Source organism: Astyanax mexicanus, chromosome 22 (genome assembly GCF_023375975.1).
Source record: "Astyanax mexicanus isolate ESR-SI-001 chromosome 22, AstMex3_surface, whole genome shotgun sequence".
Classification (NCBI taxonomy): Eukaryota; Metazoa; Chordata; class Actinopteri; order Characiformes; family Acestrorhamphidae; genus Astyanax; species Astyanax mexicanus.
Genome location: NC_064429.1, coordinates 33,984,278 through 34,004,277, shown reverse-complemented (window position 1 = coordinate 34,004,277; position 20,000 = coordinate 33,984,278). Strand labels below are relative to the sequence as shown.

Here is a 20,000-nt window from a genome sequence, read left to right as displayed (position 1 = left end):
GTGCACTTTTCTATTGGCTCATGGTTCATAGTCTAATTAGTTAGTATTATTATATATAAATGTGATGTCCATTGTAATGGTGGCAGGTTCTCAAAGGGTTAAACAAACAAACAAAAAAGAAACGGAGAACAAACAAGGCCGGCAGATGGTGAGGCTGTAAAAAAAGGACAAAGAAGAACAAAATTATCTCCATTTATTGTATTTTTTAGACTATAAGGCACACAAGATTATAAGGCGCAGTAAGTGACACTACAAGTAGCCTGTTTGTTTTAACACGGCAAACATACAGACTAGAGTCCAATATAAACACCTCTGAATAGCAAAAGAGCTAGCGCTGTGGTTAGCAGCTAATGCTAATGCTGCTGCACCCAGCCTTAGTGCTGGAGAAACTTCACTGAAATCTCACACTTATAACACTGTACTTCAGGGGAGTGGCTTTACTGCTCCTTAACACCTGACTGGTACAATTCATACATAAGAAGCACCGGATTATAAGGCGCACTGTCGATTTTTGGGAAAATTAAAGTATTTTAAGTGTGCATTATCAGGAGGTCAGGAGTCAGGAGGAGAATAAGGGCACTGTCTAGTCTATTTTCCACCTTCCACCTGCGACATTTAAATAGCAACAGTGCTTTTGAATATATTTCTGTCTGGAAATTATGTGTTTAGGTACATTTCTTGAGTATTGCTATATCTATCTTGGCAACAGAAAACACAGGTGCTCCACTGACTCAATACAACCTAGACAGATCTCAACAGTCAGATGTTCATTGCTATCTTGGTAGTAGATTTTCAACACAGGTGCATCCCCAACACACCCACACCTGTGCTTGTGCACAAACCCATAGTGCCATGAATGAGCAGGTCAGTTTCCTCTGCTGAGAAGAAGCGTTGGACACGTCCAGGTAGCTGTGCCGTTAAAATAGCAATCCGCCAAAAGTCAAAAAGAGCTCCCCTGGCTCTTAAAAGGAATGGCAAAACACACCCATAATTAATGATTAGTAATTAAAGATAATTACTGCATGCTTTTTATGTTTTGTTTTTTGTAGTAGACTCAGGCAAGGTGTACTTTCCCAGTCGTTACGATAGCAAAGTCACACTGACACGCCCTAAATCAGGCCACACATTGCACAGTTGATGGCTCGCCTGTGCAGTATATTGCTAAAATAGGGCCCTAGGTGGAATAGAGACATGTTAGAACCACTGTAGGCTGAGATACGGAGATGATTTATGGGGCTGGACAGTGTGAACAATGGAGGCTGAGCCCCAGGTCAATAACGGAGCTTGTGTATGACGTGGGGGACTGGGTGTTGTAGGGGTGGTACAGTCAGCAACTAAGCCTGAGACAACTAAGCCTGAGACGGATGGTCCATGGTCCAGGTCAGGGATGTACCAAGAGGAATTAGGGTTGGGTCTGGAAGGAGCCTGGATGAAGACCAGGGCCCTATTTTAGTGATCTGTAGCGCATTGGTCTATTGAGGAGTGCACAGCTTGATTTAGGGCGTGTCGGTGTGTCTTTGTTATCATAAGGACGCAAAAAAATACACCTTGCGCAGCTCGAAATTACACAAAAGGCATGTACTGATTCTTTAAATTAATAATAGACGTGGTTAATTTGGGCATAACGTGAAATAAACCAATCAGTGTGCCAGCTGCAGTGTCATCATTCCATTTAAGAGTCGGGTGAGCTCTGACTTTGGCACATTCGTATCTTAACAGCACTTTTACACTGTGAAGATACACCAGCAGGTCATTTAAGGGAACAGTAATGATATGTTATTCTTTATTCTGTTTATTGTTGAGGTAAATGTATGATTTTAAGAAAGGGATTGGGTGGCTGTCTGTTGACTGTTGTCAGGGTTTTAATCAGTCAGTGGAGCACCTGTGTTTTCTGCCACCAAAATTGAAACATGCCAGAAATTGACCTGAACACACCTCACTTCCAGACCACTACACCCCTATCATCAGTATAGATTTATTCCTAAACTCTGACGCTGTTTTAACAGCGCAGGATCAAGATGTCAAAATAGACTGTTGTTGGGGTGTAAGATAGTAAAGAGCATCGCGACGATAGAGTCCCAGAACTGTGATTAAGCTTAAATCCATTATTGAACCCAGGAAATAATTAAGTCCCTAAATCTTTCATTTCTTAAGCCCTATCCAGATGTGATTAGTTTCTCAGAGGAACGTATGTGTAAAATATTTCACACTTCTACTCAGTGATAAAACTCCTGCATCCGGACTGCAATTAAACAGTGAGTTTTTTGTGAGGCTTTCTCGGTCACGTGACATCGCGTTCAGTAGCTCCTCCGTTTCCACTCGCTGTTGTGTTTTTAACATGGATCTCTGTGGAAACATGTGCACCTAAATTGTAATTACGGTGTTCGGCAGTGGACAAATAGCTATTTTATTTTATTAAACGCGAGGAGACGAAACTCAGAGATGTCAGTCTGGATGGGAATAAAATTACTGGAGGACCAGAAACACAGACATGGTTGTTCTGGACAGGAATAAAATCACAGAGGACCCCCATAAAATTCCCATCCGGATAGTTTACTATTTGGAGTCAAATAGCTTTCTTGGCGAGTAAGTTTGAAAAGAACTGAAGTTGACACAGTTGCTGATTCATAAATGGAGATTAGAAATAAAGTTTTATGTATCTGTATCCTCATCTCTTCCGACAAGAAAAGCAGAAACTCGGCCAGACCAGGCCTTGTGTGTTTTGCCTCCCAGCTGGGCTCTAATGGATGTTTTAGTGTAGTGGTTAATGCTGGCTGGCTGTGATTTAGGAAGTGCTTTAAAACACCTTTGCTTTACAACATTCACACTTTTTTTTTTCCCGGGTAGAAAAATGGGCAGGAAGAAAAGCTTCTCTGTGAAAAATAATCGGCCACTTCAATTCCCCCGAAGCGAGGCATTGCCAGGCCGGAAACGCCCCGGGAGATTGATGTGTTTGAACTGGGTTTTTTTGTTGTTGGGGTCTGTGAATTACAGTGGTGTAAAAGAAATGAATGCGCTGGTTGGAGTATGTGGTTATAGGGGTGCAGAACAGAGTGACCCGCGGGTTCAGTGAAAACATGCGTCCGTCAGACTCGCCTCTGATTTCAGTGTTTGGATAAGAACTGTTTAATATTTCACTCCCTTCTGTTTATTTTTATGACTTCATATCATAAAGGGCACCAGGCGGTCAGGTGGTCTGAAGTGAGCTCTGTTTTTTTCAGTATCTGAAGTGTTTTATAGCTTTTATTCCTTTAATACAGTTGGAAATGCTGCAGTACATTCCTTCAGATCTTTCTAGCGCTGTGTAATTCTCTATACTGTCCATGTCTGTCCTTATTTGTCCATTTTTGTTCATTTCTGTCCTGTTCTGCCATTTTTTGTCTAATTCTGCTGATTTTTATCCAGTTCAGTTTATACCTGTCCATTTTTTCCATTCGTTTGGTTCCACTGACTCCACTGTCGAGTTCTGTCCATACCCATCATTCCCATTGTAATGTCCACTTCTGTCCTTTCTCTCCAGTTCTGTTCTCATTTTTGTCCTAAGTTCTGGTGACCTCTGTCTAATGCCTGTGAATGCAATACAATGTCCTAATCTGTCCACCTTTGTCCATTCCTGCATATATATGTTTAGTTATGACATCAGTTGTCCATTAGTGCCCTTTCTATCCTCATTTGCCTGTCAACATTTGTTGTAATGTCCACTTCTGTCCTTTCTTTTTATTTCTGTCCTCATGTCTGTCTTAGGTTCTGCTGACATCTATCTCCTTTCCACTTCTGTCTAATTCTGTCCTCATTTTTGTCCTAATTTCTGGGGACCTCTGTCCAATGCCTGTAAATACAATGCATTGTCCTAATCTGATCACCTTTGTCCATTCATGCATAAATATGTTTAGTTATGACATCAGTTGTCCATTAGTGCCCTTTTCTATCTACTGTCCTTTCTTTACAGTTCTGTTCTCATTTCTGTCCTAAGTTCTGGGGACCTCTGTCCAATGACTATAAATACAATGTAATGTCCTAATCGGTCCACCTTTGTCCATTCCTGCATATATATGTTTAGCTATGACATCAATTGTCCTTTAGTGGCCTTTTCTATCCTATTTTGTCCAGTTCTACTGACTTCTGTCCAGTTCAGACAGATTTCCGTCTAGAAATGTCCTTTTCTGTCCACTACTGTCCATTCATGCACATATTTGTTTAGGTATGGTATTTCCTGTTCATTCCTGTCCTCTTCTATCCTCATTTGTCCAGTTCTCCTGACTTCTGTCCGGTCTATTCATGCCTGTCAACATCTGGTTTAATGTCCACTTCTGTCCATTTCTCTTCAGTTCTGTCCTCATTTCTGTCCAAAGTTCCAGTGACATCTATCTACTTTCCACTTATGTGTAATTCTGTCCTTATTTGGTAATTTCCACTGACTTCTGTCCAGTTCTGTCCATACCTGTCAACATCTGTTGTAATGTCCTCTTCTGTCCTTTTCTCTCCAGTTTTGTCCTCATTTGTCCAGTTCTGTCTTCTACTCAATATTCCTGTCCACCTCAATCAATATGTGTTGTAATCTTCTCATCTGTCCATTTCTCTCCAGATCTGTCCTTATTTGGCCAATCATGTCCTCATCTGTTCAGATGTCCACTGCTGACACATCTCCAGTTCCATTCATTGTTGTCATCACATGTTCATTTATTCAGAGCACTGATCTCTGTCTATTTCTAATCATTTCTGTCCACATCTGTCCATTTCTACTTAGTTTCTTCTGTCCAATTCTGTCCATTTATGTCCAGTTATGATCCCATTTGCCCATTTCTGATAAATTTTGTTCAGTTCTGTGTTAAGTTCTGTCCTCCTCTGTCCACTTCCCCACTTCTGCCCATTTACGTCCATTTCTCTCTACTTCTGTCCATTCTCTCCATTTGTCCAATTCTTGCTTTCTGGTTCTGTCCTCATCTATACAGTTTTATCGGCTTCTGTCCACATCTCTCCAACTCCTGTGTAGGTCTGTCCCTTTCTGTCCATCTGTCCACTCATGTTAACATGCTTCTATTCACATCTGTTCTTGTCCAATCAGTTTTTCTTTCTCTATACAATGCATTCCATGTTTTCACATCTGTCCACATCTGTTTTTTGTTCTGTTGAGAAAGTGTTGATTAGTTGTTGATTAGTATCTGTAGGTATGGTCGTCTGTTTCGGATCTGGACGTGGATCCGGATGTTCCGACAGAGACAGATGTGACGTTCCTGGGAATTTAGCTCTGATCCCAGTGACAGCGCCGCTGGCCATGTGGGAGTCTCGGCTATTTTATTTTTAAACTGCAGCTGCTGTGGTGTGTGTGTGTGTGTGGCGTGTGTGGGGTGTGTGTGTGTTTATTTACTGTTATCATCATCATTATTGTTCACATCTGGAAAAACATAATGGGCTTCTCGTTCACTGTTAGAGAAACAATGTAATTCTATTCAGAAGGATAAAAGAATATAAAAGTTACCAGGAACAATAAATAAGACTTTGAACTACACAAAGCATAACATGTACAACAGGAGAATCCCGGTCATGCAGCTTGCCGTCAGCTGCCGGAGCCCTGAGAGAGCATGATTGGCCTTGCTCTCTCTCTGGGTGGGTACAGTACGGTAGATGGCGCTCTTTCTTTCCCCTCATCACTCCTAGGGTGATGTGGATCAGCACAAGGCTGCGTCTGTGAGCTGCTGTATCAGAACCGTGTTGCTGCGCTTTCCTCCGAGCGTTAGCGCTGTGATGCTACTCGATAATGCTGCATCAGCAGCAGTTTAAAAAGAGGTGGAGTCTGACTTTATATGTATTGGAGGAGGAGTGTAAATTGGATAGAAAATGGAAAAAAACCTGTACAACATCTCAGAATGGAGTTGTAGAGGTTCCTAATGTTCCTCTTGCAACTCCAATATTCTCACACAGTTCCAGCAAATTGTGCTGTAGGGATGTCGGAGTGTTGAAATGCATCCCAAACTTTCATTTTCTGGTTGGAGGACCTCATTAACATAACAATAGGCTGTTAAAGTTCATATAATGAAGAACAAAGGTGATCTGTCATTGTACAAAATTGAATTAAATGTATGAAATTTAGTCGATGATAGGCAATTTTTGTGTGGACGGTATATTGCCCTGGAAATAATTGTGATAAACGATATTATTAATAATATTATTTTAAGAATGATTTTAATGCAACAGATATGATAGCTTAATAGCAAAATAATACAAATACATCGTTTTAAAGAGTGATGAATGAACTCTTCATTCTTAAAGGGGCTCTAAATTTGAAAAATGCTATAAAATGGGAGGGGTACTGGGTGATGTATGGGTTTAGATGCGGAGGGACAGGAGGAAGTGTTGTTTTTTTTTTAAGTGTTTTTTTCAAGATTAGGAAATTATTTAAAAAAAAATAAGCAGGACTGGTATGTTATATTACTTCAAAGCAACACATTTTACAAAAGCTATTAATAATAAAAAAAATTGGTTTAGGGTTTAGTGGCTCGTTATGAATATTCAGACATTTGAATTGCAATAAAACATAAAATGCAATAGCTTTTTTAAAGTTAACATTTTGGGCGTTCATGTTAAAGTGCTGTTCTTGCAAAAGAACACATATTTGGACATAATTATTGTGTATAAATCTGTATATTGAACAGTAAATTGATAATGTAATTATTGTGACACTCCTATACCTTATATATTAATGAAATGGGCTTTCCTCAATAAGTAAAATAACTGAGGTTGTGCAACTATATTGTACAATAAGTGGATTTTTAATCGTAGATTTGTGTGTGTGTGTGTGTGTGTGTGTGTGTGTGTGTGTTTTGATGCTTGTGTAGATTAGCTAGTGTAATTAGAGTGTGAGTAAACTGATCTAGAATTAAAGCAGCACTTCTTACTGTTACCTGATCTGACCTCCTCTAAACACACTTCCTGTCTCTCTCTCTCTCTCTCTCTCTCTCTCTCTCTTTCTTTCTCTCTCTCTTTCTTTCTCTCTGTCTTTTCCTCGTCCTCTCTCTCGCTCTGTGTTTGGTACAGTGGTCAGTCTGTTTCAGTTGAGCACCCAAACGTTACCAGTTGTCCAAGGTGGATGTGCTGGGGATATCAATCAATACACACACACACACGCACACACACACACACGCACACACACACAAAGAATAAGAAAATATGATGTAATATAAATCAGAAAAATGAAAATATAGAGAATACAGAGTGCGGTCGGCAGAAGGAACTTTTTAGCACCAAACCCAAGTGTGGGCAGTCTGCAAAGTCCTGCTGGAAAATGAAATCCGCATCTCCGTAAAAGTTGTCAGTAGCAGAGGTTCAGCATAAAGTGCTGTAAGATTTTGTAGGAAAAAGCAAAACTGCACTGACTTTAGACTTGATAATAAAACACAGTGGATCAACACCAGCAGATGACAGACATGTCTCTCCAAACAAACCATCACTGACCATCAGTACATTTTTACATTTTATTTAAAGTACATTAAGGGAGCAGAGTCTGGAGGAAGAGTGGAGAGACACACAGTCCAAACTGCTCGAGGTCTAGTGTGAATTTTCCACCAATCAGTGATGGTTTGGTGGAGAGACATGTCTGTCATCTGCTGGTGTTGATCCACTGTGTTTTATTATCAAGTCTAAAGTCAAAATCTAACAGCACTTCATGTGGGTTTCATTTTCCAGCAGGACTTGGCACACTGCCCACACTGCCAAAGTACCTTTTTATAGAATATTCTAATTTTCGGAGGTACTGAATTTTTGGATTTTCATTGGCTGTAAGCCATAATAATTATCAACAATAAAATTGTCAATAATATTCCAATTTTTTTAGGTGCACATGTATAAATATATACGATTATGTATGTATATATATATTTTTTTTAGTGTGCATGGTATTAGTATTGAGGGGGATCTGACAGGGGTGGATGGTTACAGTAGCAGCTCTTACAAGTGTAAAATATGTGCATAACAATGAACAGGTAATTCTATTCCTCTCGCCGTCTTTATTTAATCTGTACACACACACACACACACACACACACACATGCACCTGTCTCCAACAAAGGTCTATCTGTCCTTGCTGACAGACAGGAGTGTGTGTGTGTGTGTGTGTGTGTGTGTGTGTGTGTGTTGTACGTTTGCATCAGAAGTTGCAACACTGTAAACAATCCGCTTCTTCAGCTCTCAGTACTTTCCATTTCTAAACAGCTCAACTCTGTGTTGACACTCCATTCTCTCTACAGACCAATCAGGGCGCACATGCTAATTAGATTGACCTGTTCTGAGACGTTCATTAGCATATTTAAACGAGCAGAGCTGATGGGGTTTAGTGGTTAAACAGGTGAGAAGCTTTTAATTAACAGCAGATCTAACCTGACGCTTATTTAAAATATTAATATTAGACATCCAATTAGGAGTCCAGTCAGAACATTATGACCACCTCCTTGTTTCTTTTTGCCCACCCCATGTGTCCTGTAGGCAGTATCCTGAGAACAGTGTCCTGTAGGCAGTATTCTGTAGGCAGTGCCTTGTGGGCAGTGTTCAAAGAGTAGCATAATTTAGGCTTTGTTCTAAGAGCAATGTCCTGGAGGCAGCGTCTTGTCGTCTTGTCGGTCTGATGAGCAGCGTCTTGTGGGAAGTGAAAAAAAGAGCCCCGTCCTGTAGGCAGAATCCTGAGAGCAGTGTCCTGTAGGCAGCATCCTGATTGGCAGTGTTCGGAGAGTAGCATACTTTAGGCTTTGTACTAAGAGCAATGGCCTGTAGTCAGTGTCTTGTCAGAGGTGTCTGATGAGCAGTGACATGTAAGAAGTGTAAAAAGAGACCACCCTGTCTTGTAGGCAGTATACGGAGAGCAGTGTCCTGTAGGCAGCAATCTGTGGCAGCGTTTTTAGGCAGTGTTCGGAGAGTAGCATACTTTAGTCTTTGTTCTAAGAGCAATGTCCTGTAGGCAGCGTCTTGTTGGCAGTGTCTAATAAGCAGTGTCATGTAAGAAGTGTAAAAAGAGAGAGCCCCGTCCTGTAGGCAGTATCCTGAGAGCAGTGTCCTGTAGGCAGCATCCTGAGGGCAGTGTTTGGAGAGTAGCATACTTTAAGCTTTGTTCTAGGAGCAATGTCCTGTAGGCAGTGTCTTGTTGGTAGTGTCTTATGAGCAGTGTCGTGTAAGACGTGTAAAAGGAGAGAGCCCCGTCTTGTTGGCAGTATCCTGAGGGCAGTGTCCTGTAGGCAGCAATCTGTGGCAGCGTTTTTAGGCAGTGTTCGGAGAGTAGCATACTTTAAGCTTTGTTCTAAGAGCAATGTCCTGTAGGCAGTGTCTTGTTGGTAGTGTCTGATGAGCAGTGTCATGTAAGAAGTGTAAAAAGAGAGCCTCGTCCTGTAGGCAGTATCCTGTGGGCAGTGTTCGGAGAGTAGCATAATTTGCAGTGTCCTAAGGGCAATGTACTGTAGGGAGGGTCCTGTGACCAGCATCTTCTGGGAAGGGTCCTGAGAGCAGCATCCTGTGGGCAGTGTACAAAAAGGAGCCTCCTGTCAGAAGTGTAATGAGAGCAGTGTCTTGAGAGCAATGTCCTGTAGTAAATGCTCTTTGGGCATCATCCTGTAGGCAGTGTCCATAGACCAGTATACTCTGGGCAACATCATTTAGGCAACATCCTGAGAACAGCTTGATGAGAGCAGCATCCTGTAGATAGCATCCTGAGAGCAGCTTCCTGTTGGTAATATCATGAGAGCAGCATCCTGGGAAAATTATCCTGTAAGTAGCATCCAGAAAACAGCATCCTGTTGGTAACATCCTGAGAGCAGCATCCTGTAGGTAGCATCCTTTAGGTAGTATTCTGAGAGCAGCATCCTGAGAGCAGCGTCCTGTTGGTAACATCCTGAGAGCAGCATCCTCTGGGTAACATCCTGAGAGCAGCATCCTGTGGGCAGCGTCCTCTAGGTAACATCCTGAGAGCAGCGTCCTGTGGACAGCATCTTGTAGGTAACATCCTGGAAAGCGTCCTGTGGACAGCATCTTGTAGGTAACATCCTGAGAGCAGCGTCCTGTGGACAGCATCTTGTAGGTAACATCCTGAGAGCAGCATCCTGTGGACAGCATCTTGTAGGTAACACCCTAAGAGCAGCGTCCAGAGAGCAGCATCCTGAGAGCAGCATCCAGCAGGGTGCTGCTCTCAGGATGCTGCCTTTAGGATGCTGCTCCCAGGATGTTACCTACAGGACTCTACCTACTGGATGATTCTTTTAGGACTCTACCTATAGGATGCTCACAGAACATTGTCCACAGGATGCTGCTGTCAGGATGCTACCTACAGAATGCTGCCTAAAGGATGCTAGCTTGAGGATGCTGGCTACAGGACACTGTCCACAGGATGCTACTCTCAGGATGCTACCTACAGGACGCTACCTACTGCATGATGCTTTTAGGATTCTACCTATAGGATGCTCACAGAACATTGTCCACAGGATGCTGCTGTCAGGAAGCTACCTACAGGACGCTACCTACAGGATGCTGCTCTCAGGACGCTACCTACAGGACGCTACCTACAGGATGCTGCCCACAGAAAGAAGGATAATAAAGAGTGCAGAGAAATAGGAATCATTAAATATTATAAAACATTATGATATCAGTATCAGAGTTAAAATGTTGGGTATTGTTTCAGCCACTGTGTGTGTATGTGTGTGTGTGTGTGTATAAATGTGTGTGTGTGTATAAGTGTGTGTGTGTGTATGACTGCTTTGCCTTGGCATCTCTGAAACACTAACTGGTCCTACATCTGTTAATTAAGCTAATGAGAGTTTGCTGACAGCTGCTGCTCTGTGCAGGCCAGTTAGCGTCGGGTTCCTCTTACCCACTTACGGAGGATCTTCCGCTGTAGGGTGTGTGTGTGTGTGTGTGTGTGTGTGTTGCTGAAGGCCTTTATTGGAACATGAGCTCATTTTTGAGAAAGTTTTTCTGGCAGGATTTGAACTCCGAGCACATCAGTATCAGTTAACCGGGTCGGTACGGAAGCTGAACAATGCGAGCTTCATGCATGATGCAGGGTTTCGGTACTGATCAGCCTCCGGATAATACGGATCTGTATTTTCCGGAACTGGGTAACTGCTTTCAGCACACGAACAACATCGGACAACACTCATGCACAAAAACGGAATGATATATGCGCTTAAATATCAGATTTAATCATTAAAATAGGAGCAAATTGCCAGTTTTCATGTTGTGGGGTTCTGAAACTGCACTGCACATGCAAGATGACAGAGTGCATAACCAAAACTGAGTCCTGTAGTTTCCGACTTTATTTCAGCTGTTTATGTACTTTTAGTGGTGGTTTACTGCATTTAACATGTCTGTTGTGTTGCTGTGCTAATAGTTACTCACTGTGCTGTATATGAACTGTAAGATGCACTCTTGAGAGGGGTATCTGGTTAGTGGTGTTAAAAGTTCTGCATTCTCTTTTCTTTAAAAGATGCATTAGTTAAAAATGGCAAAAAGTAGTGCCATCTAGCAGTTTAAAAAAACAAGGAACTGCAGCTTTTTATGACTGAAGAGCTTCTATAATGAGCTTCACACAGAGCTGCTGTAATCCTTATCTCTTAAGTATGATCTGATTGGACTTATGATTAAGGATCAAGTAAATTAGAGATATATTGTGCGATCATCTGTTGCATGTTTTAATTGTTTCAATTTGATAAAAACCTCATGATTAGTTTGTTAAAATTGGTTGCATAATGTTTAAAAAGCATGATTTTTTTTATCTAGTTCTGGCTACTGATCTCCTCAATAGCAGCAAGCTGATTGGCTCTTTTTTGTTAAATGGCGGGACTTTATTCTCGAATTGAACCATGGATTGAGCACAATGAGGGGCTCCTAATCCCTGCATAGCACTACAGTGTAAATGGGAATTATGTGATCAATAAACAAAATGGGCGTGGTTTAATCATGAAAATGGGTGTGGCCTAATAATCCATAGGGTTGTAATGTAAGCATGAAAACAGGTGTAGATTAATGACGGAAGCCTTTGTAGCACAGGCATGGATGGGTGTATTTTTTAACCGCATGACAGTGTGTGTGAGTGTGTGTGTGTGTGTGTGTGTGTGTGTGTGTGTGTGTCGGCTAGCTTTTAGCGGGTCATGAGTCGATGAGCCCCAGAGGATTTTTACTGAAATTCAGCTTTTGTCAGGAGAACCATTACACACACCATTAATCATACACACACACACACACACACATGTATCTCCTTCTCTTTCATACACACACATACACACACACACACACACACACAATAGTGTATATGTACATACACGTGCACATATAGAATTACAGACTAATACACACACACAGCCTCCCACATACAATACAAACACACACACACATACACACACTCACACACACTCACACACACACTCACACACACACACACACACACACACTCACACACACACACACACACACACACACATTGCTTTCCTGTAATATCTCTTCTGCAGCGCTGGCTGAAGCCTGAATGGAGGCAGGGATGTCTGCTGGTGCTGATATTTACCACACACACACACACACACACACACACACACACACACACACACACACACACACTCCTCCATTCCTCAAAGGTTAATATGATTTTAAACACAAACACAAAGGTTCTCTTCTGGATTTAAGCATGAAGGATTAGCTCAAGATGGCCTATTCAGTGTGTGTGTGTGTGTGTGTGATGGTGGACAGAGAGAGTGTGTGTGTGTGTGTGTGTGTGTGATGGTGGACAGACAGAGAGTGTGTGTGTGTTCAGTATGTTGACATGTGACTGTTTTCTTGAGATAGAAAATGAAAAAGAAAATGCACGAGAGAGAAGAAAGAAGAAAAAAGAGGATGAGAGAAAAAGATGTGTGTGTGAGAGAGAGAGAGATAGAGAGATAGGAAAGAAGAAAGTGAGAGGGAAAAAGAGAGATCTACAGAGAGAAGAAGGAATGGAATGAAGAGCAAGTCAGAAAAAAGAGATGAAGGAAGAAAGAGGAAAGATTGAAGTAGAGAGAGAGATGAAGAAGGAAGAAATAGACATAAAAATGGAAGAAGAAAGAGAGAGATGAATGAAAAAGGAGCAAGAGGATGTAGAGGGAGAGACAAAAGAAGGAAATAAAAAAAAAAGAGAAGAATGAAAAAGAGAGAGGGAGAAAGAGAGATATACACAGAGAGTAGAGGTAAAATAGAACGAGACAAAAAAGAGATGAATAATGGATAAAGAAAGAGAGAGATGAATGGAAAAAGAAGCATGAGAGGATGTAGAGAGATAAAAGAAGGAAAGAAGAAAAATAGATAGAGTACGAGATGAAGAATGTAGAAAGAGAGAGGGGAAAAGAGATATATAGAGAGAAGATGAAATGGAATGAAGAGCAAGAGAGAAAAAAGAGATAAATAAGAAAGAGAATAGTAGAAAAGAAAATAAGGAGAAAAAGAAAGATGAATGGAAAAAGTAGCGAGAGAATGTACAAAGAGATAAAAGAAGAAACAGAGAGGGCAAAAGACAAATATATAGGGAGAGATAAAGAATGAAGAAATAGAGATAAACAAAGAAAGAAGAAAGTGATAGATGAACAGAAAAAAGAGCATGGAAGAATGTAGAGAGAGGGATACAGAAAGAAGGAAGAAAGGAAAAAAGAAGAAAAAGAGAGTTTACGAGATGAAAAGTGAAAAAATAGTCAGGGGAAAAGAGAGATAGAGAGAGAGGAAATAGAATAAGGAGAGACGTAGAGAAAGAGATGAAGAATGAAAAAATAGAGATAAAGATAGAAAGAAGGAAAAGAGAGATGAATAGAATTCATATATATATGTATATGTATATAAGAGAGAAGATGAAAGGAACAAAAGAGTGAGAGAGAAAGAAGAGGTGAAGGTGAAGAAAGAGAAAGTAAAAGTAAAAACAAATATAGAAAGAAGGAGAGAAGATATAAATTGAGATATGAGATGTGGAATGATATATGTCTATATTGTAGTCTAGCACCTCTACTGGCTGGTTGCAGTATGACGTGTGACTCCGCCCATCCCTATATCATCGCTGTCCAATGAAAAACACTTATCTCCAAAACAGCAACTTTACAGGAGAGAGAAAAAACCTTGTAAGCTTTCAATGGAAGTCAATGTAAAAACAAGTTTATTTCAGGTCATTTTGAAGCGTTTCTACTGGTCCGTTCATCAAGAAATTTTGACACAGTGTAAGAGACAGTTTGTTTGTTCAAATTATGTAGTAAACTAAAAATCGACAAATACGGAGCTAAGTGTTTTTCATTGGACAGCGACGATATGTTTTAGTGACGAAACAGCCCCGCCCATTTTCCACCTCATATTTATCTTCTTAACTCTTCTAATATCTTTTAAAATCTCCAGTTTTCAACAATTCCTACAGCTAGTTTTCTGTGATAATGCACATTTTAAATTTTCGGCGCTAAACCTGATTTACAGTGAATGAACTCAATGAAGGCAGTCTGAGACTCTTGGTCTGGGAGTAAGGAGCAGGGCTACCTAACAACTAGTGAATCTGACTCCGCCTCTGGTCTGTACTTTACAGATTCTGGTTGCAAATTTGACAAAATAGTAGAAAATTTGGGCTTCTTTTCTATAACATTTGCATTTGTGGGCGGAGCCTAGAGACTGCAGTTGCTTTGATGCTTTGATGTAACTTGTGCAGCATTGAATCCAGTAAAGTTGCAGACGCAAAAGCAGAACTTCAGAAAGTATTTTGTATTTGTGTGTGTGTGAGTGTGTAAATATATATATATATGTGTGTGTGTGTGTATGTGTGTATATGTGTGTGTGTGTGTATGTGGTCCTCAGTAATTCGGAGTGTGAGATGGTTTCATTTTTCTCAGACTTGGTCTCGCTGGCTCTGAACATTAATCACACACACTGTCAACTGTCAGAGACGGAGAGTCAGCCGCTAAATCAATACACACTCACACACACACACACACACACACACACACACACACACACACACACACACACACACACACTCACACACACACTCACACACTCTCAGACGTCTGTCGGTTTTGTCTCCTCTTTATTCCTTTCCTCTTCCTTCGTCTCACTGTGTGATCTACAGCCACTGCAGGACTGTAACAGGAAAGCATGATGCTTGTGTGTGTATTTATGTATATAACTTCCGTATATAATATAAATGTATTACATACATTTAATTTATAGAGTTGTTGGATTGCAGGAATAATACAGCTTTATACAGCTCTGGAAAAAATAAGAGACCAGATTTTGCTATTTAGAGGTTTATGTTTAAACAAAATGAACATTGCTGTTTGATTCTATATACTACATTTTCTATAGACATTTCTTTCAAATTCCAAATAAAAATATTGTCATTTAGAGCATTTATCTGCAGAAAATGATGCAAAGAATACAAGTTCATATTCATAAAGTTTTAAAAGTTCAGAAATCAATATTTGGTGGAATAACCCTCTTTTAAATCACTGTTTTTTTCATGCATCTTGGCATCATGTTCTCCTCCACCAGTCTTACACACTGCTTTTGGATAACTTTATGCTATATCAGTCCTTGTGCGAAAATTCAAGCAGTTCAGTTTGGTGGTTTGATGGCTTGTGATCATCCATCTTCCTCTTGATTATATTTCAGAGGTTTTCAGTTTGGTAAAATTAAAGAAACTCATCATTTTTAAGAGGTTTACTGTTATTGACCCTGCCTGTCCCTCACTACATCTGTAAGGCTCGCCCCCGATAAACTGTGTTTGGTATGTGAACATGTATCATGACCTCAGATACTTACAAGTTAGAAAAAACGTACAGCTTTTAAACTCAGCAGTGCCCAGATTACCCCAAATTCATTACATCATAGGCGAGGACCAATCAGAGCGCAGGGATTTGTTTACAGCTGTCTGTTTACCCCCATGAGCAAATTTATTCATTTACTCTGTTCAACTGAGCTGATCTAAACTGGACTGAGCCGAGAGCTACGACCAGCGTGCGCACGCACACACACACACACACACACACACACACTGCACACTGAGCAAAAGAAGGTGTTTCTGATATTCCGACCTCTTCTGACATGCCACGTCTTCAAATGTGGGCCACTGGAAGAAGGATGTTACGTGTGTGTATGTGTGTTTGTGTTTGTGTGTGTGTGTATGTGTGTGTGTGTGTGTGTGTTTATCTGGTCAGGCCATAACAGGCAAACAGTAAGTGACAGAGTGGGCCACCGGAGGTGACAAAACCAGCAGGAGAGAGAGAGAGAGAGAGAGAGAGAGATAGATACAAAGTGAGAGAGGGTAAAAGTGTGTATGTGTGTGTGAGAGAGAGACAGAAAGAGTGAAAAAGAGATAGAGGGAAAGAAAGAAAGAGAGAGACAGGTTGAGCAAGAAAATGTGTGTGTGTGTGTCAGAGAGAGAGAGAGAGAGAGAGAGAAAGAGTGTGAGTGAGAGAGAGAGAGAGAGAGACAGGAAGAGTGAGAGTGAGACAGGCTGAGCGAGAAAACGTGTGTGTGTGTGTGTGTGTGTGTGTGAGAGAGAGAGAGCCAGGAAGAGTGTGTGTGAGAGAGAGAGAGACAGAGAAAGAGTGAGAGAGAGACAGGAAGAGTGTGTGTGAGAGAGAGAGACAGGAAGAGTGTGAGAGAGAGACAGAGAAAGAGTGAGAGAGAGACAGAATGAGTGTGAGTGAAAGAGAGACAGGAAGAGTGAGAGTGAGAGAGAAAGACAGGAAGAGTGTGAGTGAGAGAAAGAGAGAGAGACAGGAAGAGTGTGAGTGAGAGAAAGAGAGACAGGAAGAGTGAGAGTGAGAGAAAGAGAGACAGGAAGAGTGAGAGTGAGAGAGAAAGACAGGAAGAGTGTGAGTGAGAGAAAGAGAGAGAGACAGGAAGAGTGTGAGTGAGAGAAAGAGAGACAGGAAGAGTGAGAGTGAGATAGAGTGTAAGTGTGAGAGAGAGAGAGAGAAAGAAAGAAAGAGTGAGAGTGAGAGAGAGACAGGAAGAGTGAGAGTGAGATAGAGTGTAAGTTACAGAGAGAGAGAGAGAGAGAGAGAGAGAGATACAAAATGAGAGAGGGTGAAAGAGGTTAGGTTGCACCCATTGCTGACACAGATGTGAAACTGCACAAACTACTGTTTACTACTGTCTAGTAACTTTATACTGTGGAAGTTTTGCCAATAGAATAGGACTAGCAGGCGTCCCAATACTTTTGTCCACATATACATTTTTATACATTATGTATACAAGATTTTGGTGTACTTTATACAAAAAACTATGAAAGCAACTGTTTTAAAACTTCTGACTGAAATTGTCTGACTCTCCTTTTACTCTGGAGGTCACACACACACACACACACACAAACACACACCTGCTGTCGCATTTCTTCTGTGACTTTAGACCCAAACCTCCAAACCAATTTACAAAACCCAGAACACTCCATACCCCACCGACAGCATCACACACACTCACACACACACACACACACACAGTTTCACAGTACACTGCTTTATAGTATTACAGAAACCATACCTATATTTTGATGTGACTACTCTCTCTCTCTTTCTCTGAGAGGTAGAAGGAGGTAGTGAGTAAAAGTATGATAGAGCGAAGTAGTGTGAGATATAGTGAGGCAAAGTAGGGTAAAATAAGGTAGTGGGAGGTAGAGCAAAGTACAGTAAGATAGTGTAAAATGATCATTGTATTTAGTATGCATTGTAGCAAATATGTGGTATAAGGTGTACGTATTAATTATTACATTAAGCACATTGTACTTAGTAAGTAACACCATTAGAATGTATGTTAATAGGTATGTCATTTGAAATTAATATGTAAGGTAAGGTAAGGTAGAGTGAGGTAGAGTAAGAAAAAATAAGGTAGAGGAGGGTAGAGGAAAAGTTAGGTAGAGTAAAGAAGAGGAAGGTAGAGGGAGTAGAGTGAGTTAGAGCGAGATAGAGAGAGTTAGAGTAAGTAAGCGTGTGATAGAGCAAGGTAGAAGGATGTAGAGTGAGGCAGACTATTGTAAAGTGAGGTAGAGTATAGTAGAGCAAGGTAAAGTAAGGTAGAGTATAGTAGAGTGAGGTAAAGTAAGGTAGAGTATAGCAGAGTAAGGTAAAGTGAAGTAGAGTATAGTAGAGTAAGGTAAAGTGAGGTAGAGTGTAGTAGAGTAAGGTAAAGTAAGGTAGAGTGAGGTAGAGTAAGGTAAAGTGAGGTAGAGTGTAGTAGAGTAAGGTAAAGTAAGGTAGAGTATAGTAGAGCAAGGTAAAGTAAGGTAGAGTATAGTAGAGTGAGGTAAAGAAAGGTAGAGTATAGTAGAGTAAGGTAAAGTGAAGTAGAGTATAGTAGAGTAAGGTAAAGTGAGGTAGAGTGTAGTAGAGTAAGGTAAAGTAAGGTAGAGTATAGTAGAGCAAGGTAAAGTAAGGTAGAGTATAGTAGAGTGAGGTAGAGTATAGTAGAGTAAGGTAAAGTAAGGTAGAGTATAGTAGAGCAAGGTAAAGTAAGGTAGAGTATAGTAGAGTGAGGTAAAGTAAGGTAGAGTATAGCAGAGTAAGGTAAAGTGAAGTAGAGTATAGTAGAGTAAGGTAAAGTAAGGTAGAGTATAGTAGAGGGAGGTAAAGTAAGGTAGAGTATAGTAGAGTAAGGTAAAGTGAAGTAGAGTAAGGTAAAGTAAGGTAGAGTATAGTAGAGGGAGGTAAAGTAGGGTAGAGTATAGTAGAATGTGGTATAGTAAGGTAGAGTATAGTAGAGCAAGGTAAAGTGAAGTAGAGTATAGTAGAGTAAGGTAAAGTAAGGTAGAGTATAGTAGAGGGAGGCAAAGTAAGGTAGAGTATAGTAGAGGGAGGTAAAGTAAGGTAGAGTATAGTAGAGTAAGGCATAGTGAGGTGGAGTATAGTAGATTAAGGTAAAGTGAAGTAGAATATAGTAGAGTAGGGTAAAGTGAGGTAGAGTATAGTAGAGTAGGGTAAAGTGAGGTAGAGTATAGTAGAGTAAGGTAAAGTAAGGTAGAGTATAGCAGAGTAAGGTAAAGTGAGGTAGAGTGTAGTAGAGTAAGGTAAAGTAAGGTAGAGTATAGTAGAGCAAGGTAAAGTGAAGTAGAGTATAGTAGAGTAAGGTAAAGTAAGGTAGAGTATAGTAGAGGGAGGTAAAGTAAGGTAGAGTATAGTAGAGGGAGGTAAAGTGAAGTAGAGTATAGTAGAGTAAGGTAAAGTAAGGTAGAGTATAGTAGAGGGAGGTAAAGTAAGGTAGAGTATAGTAGAGGGAGGTAAAGTAAGGTAGAGTATAGTAGAGTAAGGCATAGTGAGGTGGAGTATAGTAGATTAAGGTAAAGTGAAGTAGAATATAGTAGAGGGAGGTAAAGTGAGGTAGAGTATAGTAGATTAAGGTAAAGTGAAGTAGAGTATAGTAGAGGGAGGTAAAGTGAGGTAGAGTATAGTAGAGTAAGGCATAGTGAGGTGGAGTATAGTAGATTAAGGTAAAGTGAAGTAGAGTATAGTAGAGGGAGGTAAAGTGAGGTAGAGTATAGTAGAGTAAGGTAAAGTAAGGTAGAGTATAGTAGAGTAAGGTAAAGTAAGGAAGAGTATAGTAGAGTTTGGTAAAGTAAGGTAGAGTATAGTAGAGGGAGGTAAAGTGAGGTAGAGTATAGTAGAGTAAGGAAAAGTAAGGTAGAGTATAGTAGAGTGAGGTAAAGTAAGGTAGAGTATAGTAGAGGGAGGTAAAGTGAGGTAGAGTATAGTAGAGTAAGGAAAAGTAAGGTAGAGTATAGTAGAGTAAAGTAAAGTAAGGTAGAGTATAGTAGAGGGAGGTAAAGTAAGGTAGAGTATAGTAGAGGGAGGTAAAGTAAGGTAGAGTATAGTAGAATAAGGTAGAGTGAGGTAGAGTATAGTAGAATAAGGTAGAGTGAGGTAGAGTATAGTAGAGTAAGGTAAAGTAAGGTAGAGTATAGTAGAGTAAGGTAAAGTGAGGTAGAGTATAGTAGAGCAAGGTAAAGTAAGGTAGAGTATAGTAGAGTAAGGTAAAGTAAGGTAGAG

The 20,000-nt window shown here is 40.5% G+C and overlaps 1 protein-coding gene and 1 long non-coding RNA gene across 12 annotated transcripts in view; both read left to right on the top strand.

The window, feature by feature from the left end:
• The window catches only part of si:dkey-215k6.1 (transmembrane protein 132C), a 320,457-nt gene that overhangs the window by 67,376 nt on the left and 233,081 nt on the right, over positions 1–20,000 (top strand). The gene's annotated exons all lie outside the window — the stretch shown is intronic.
• On the top strand, positions 17,429–19,851 carry LOC125786936 (uncharacterized). Of its 11 annotated transcripts, none has more exons than XR_007428905.1 (6): positions 17,429–18,144; positions 18,325–18,764; positions 18,795–18,944; positions 19,035–19,294; positions 19,355–19,514; positions 19,785–19,851. It is a non-coding gene; the product is annotated as an uncharacterized LOC125786936 (long non-coding RNA). The 11 variants fall into 11 exon arrangements; XR_007428913.1 differs by lacking the exon at positions 19,785–19,851 and adding an exon at positions 18,175–18,204 and having other exon boundaries at positions 17,429–18,084; positions 19,355–19,571; XR_007428912.1 differs by lacking the exon at positions 19,785–19,851 and having other exon boundaries at positions 17,429–18,084; positions 18,115–18,144; positions 19,355–19,571.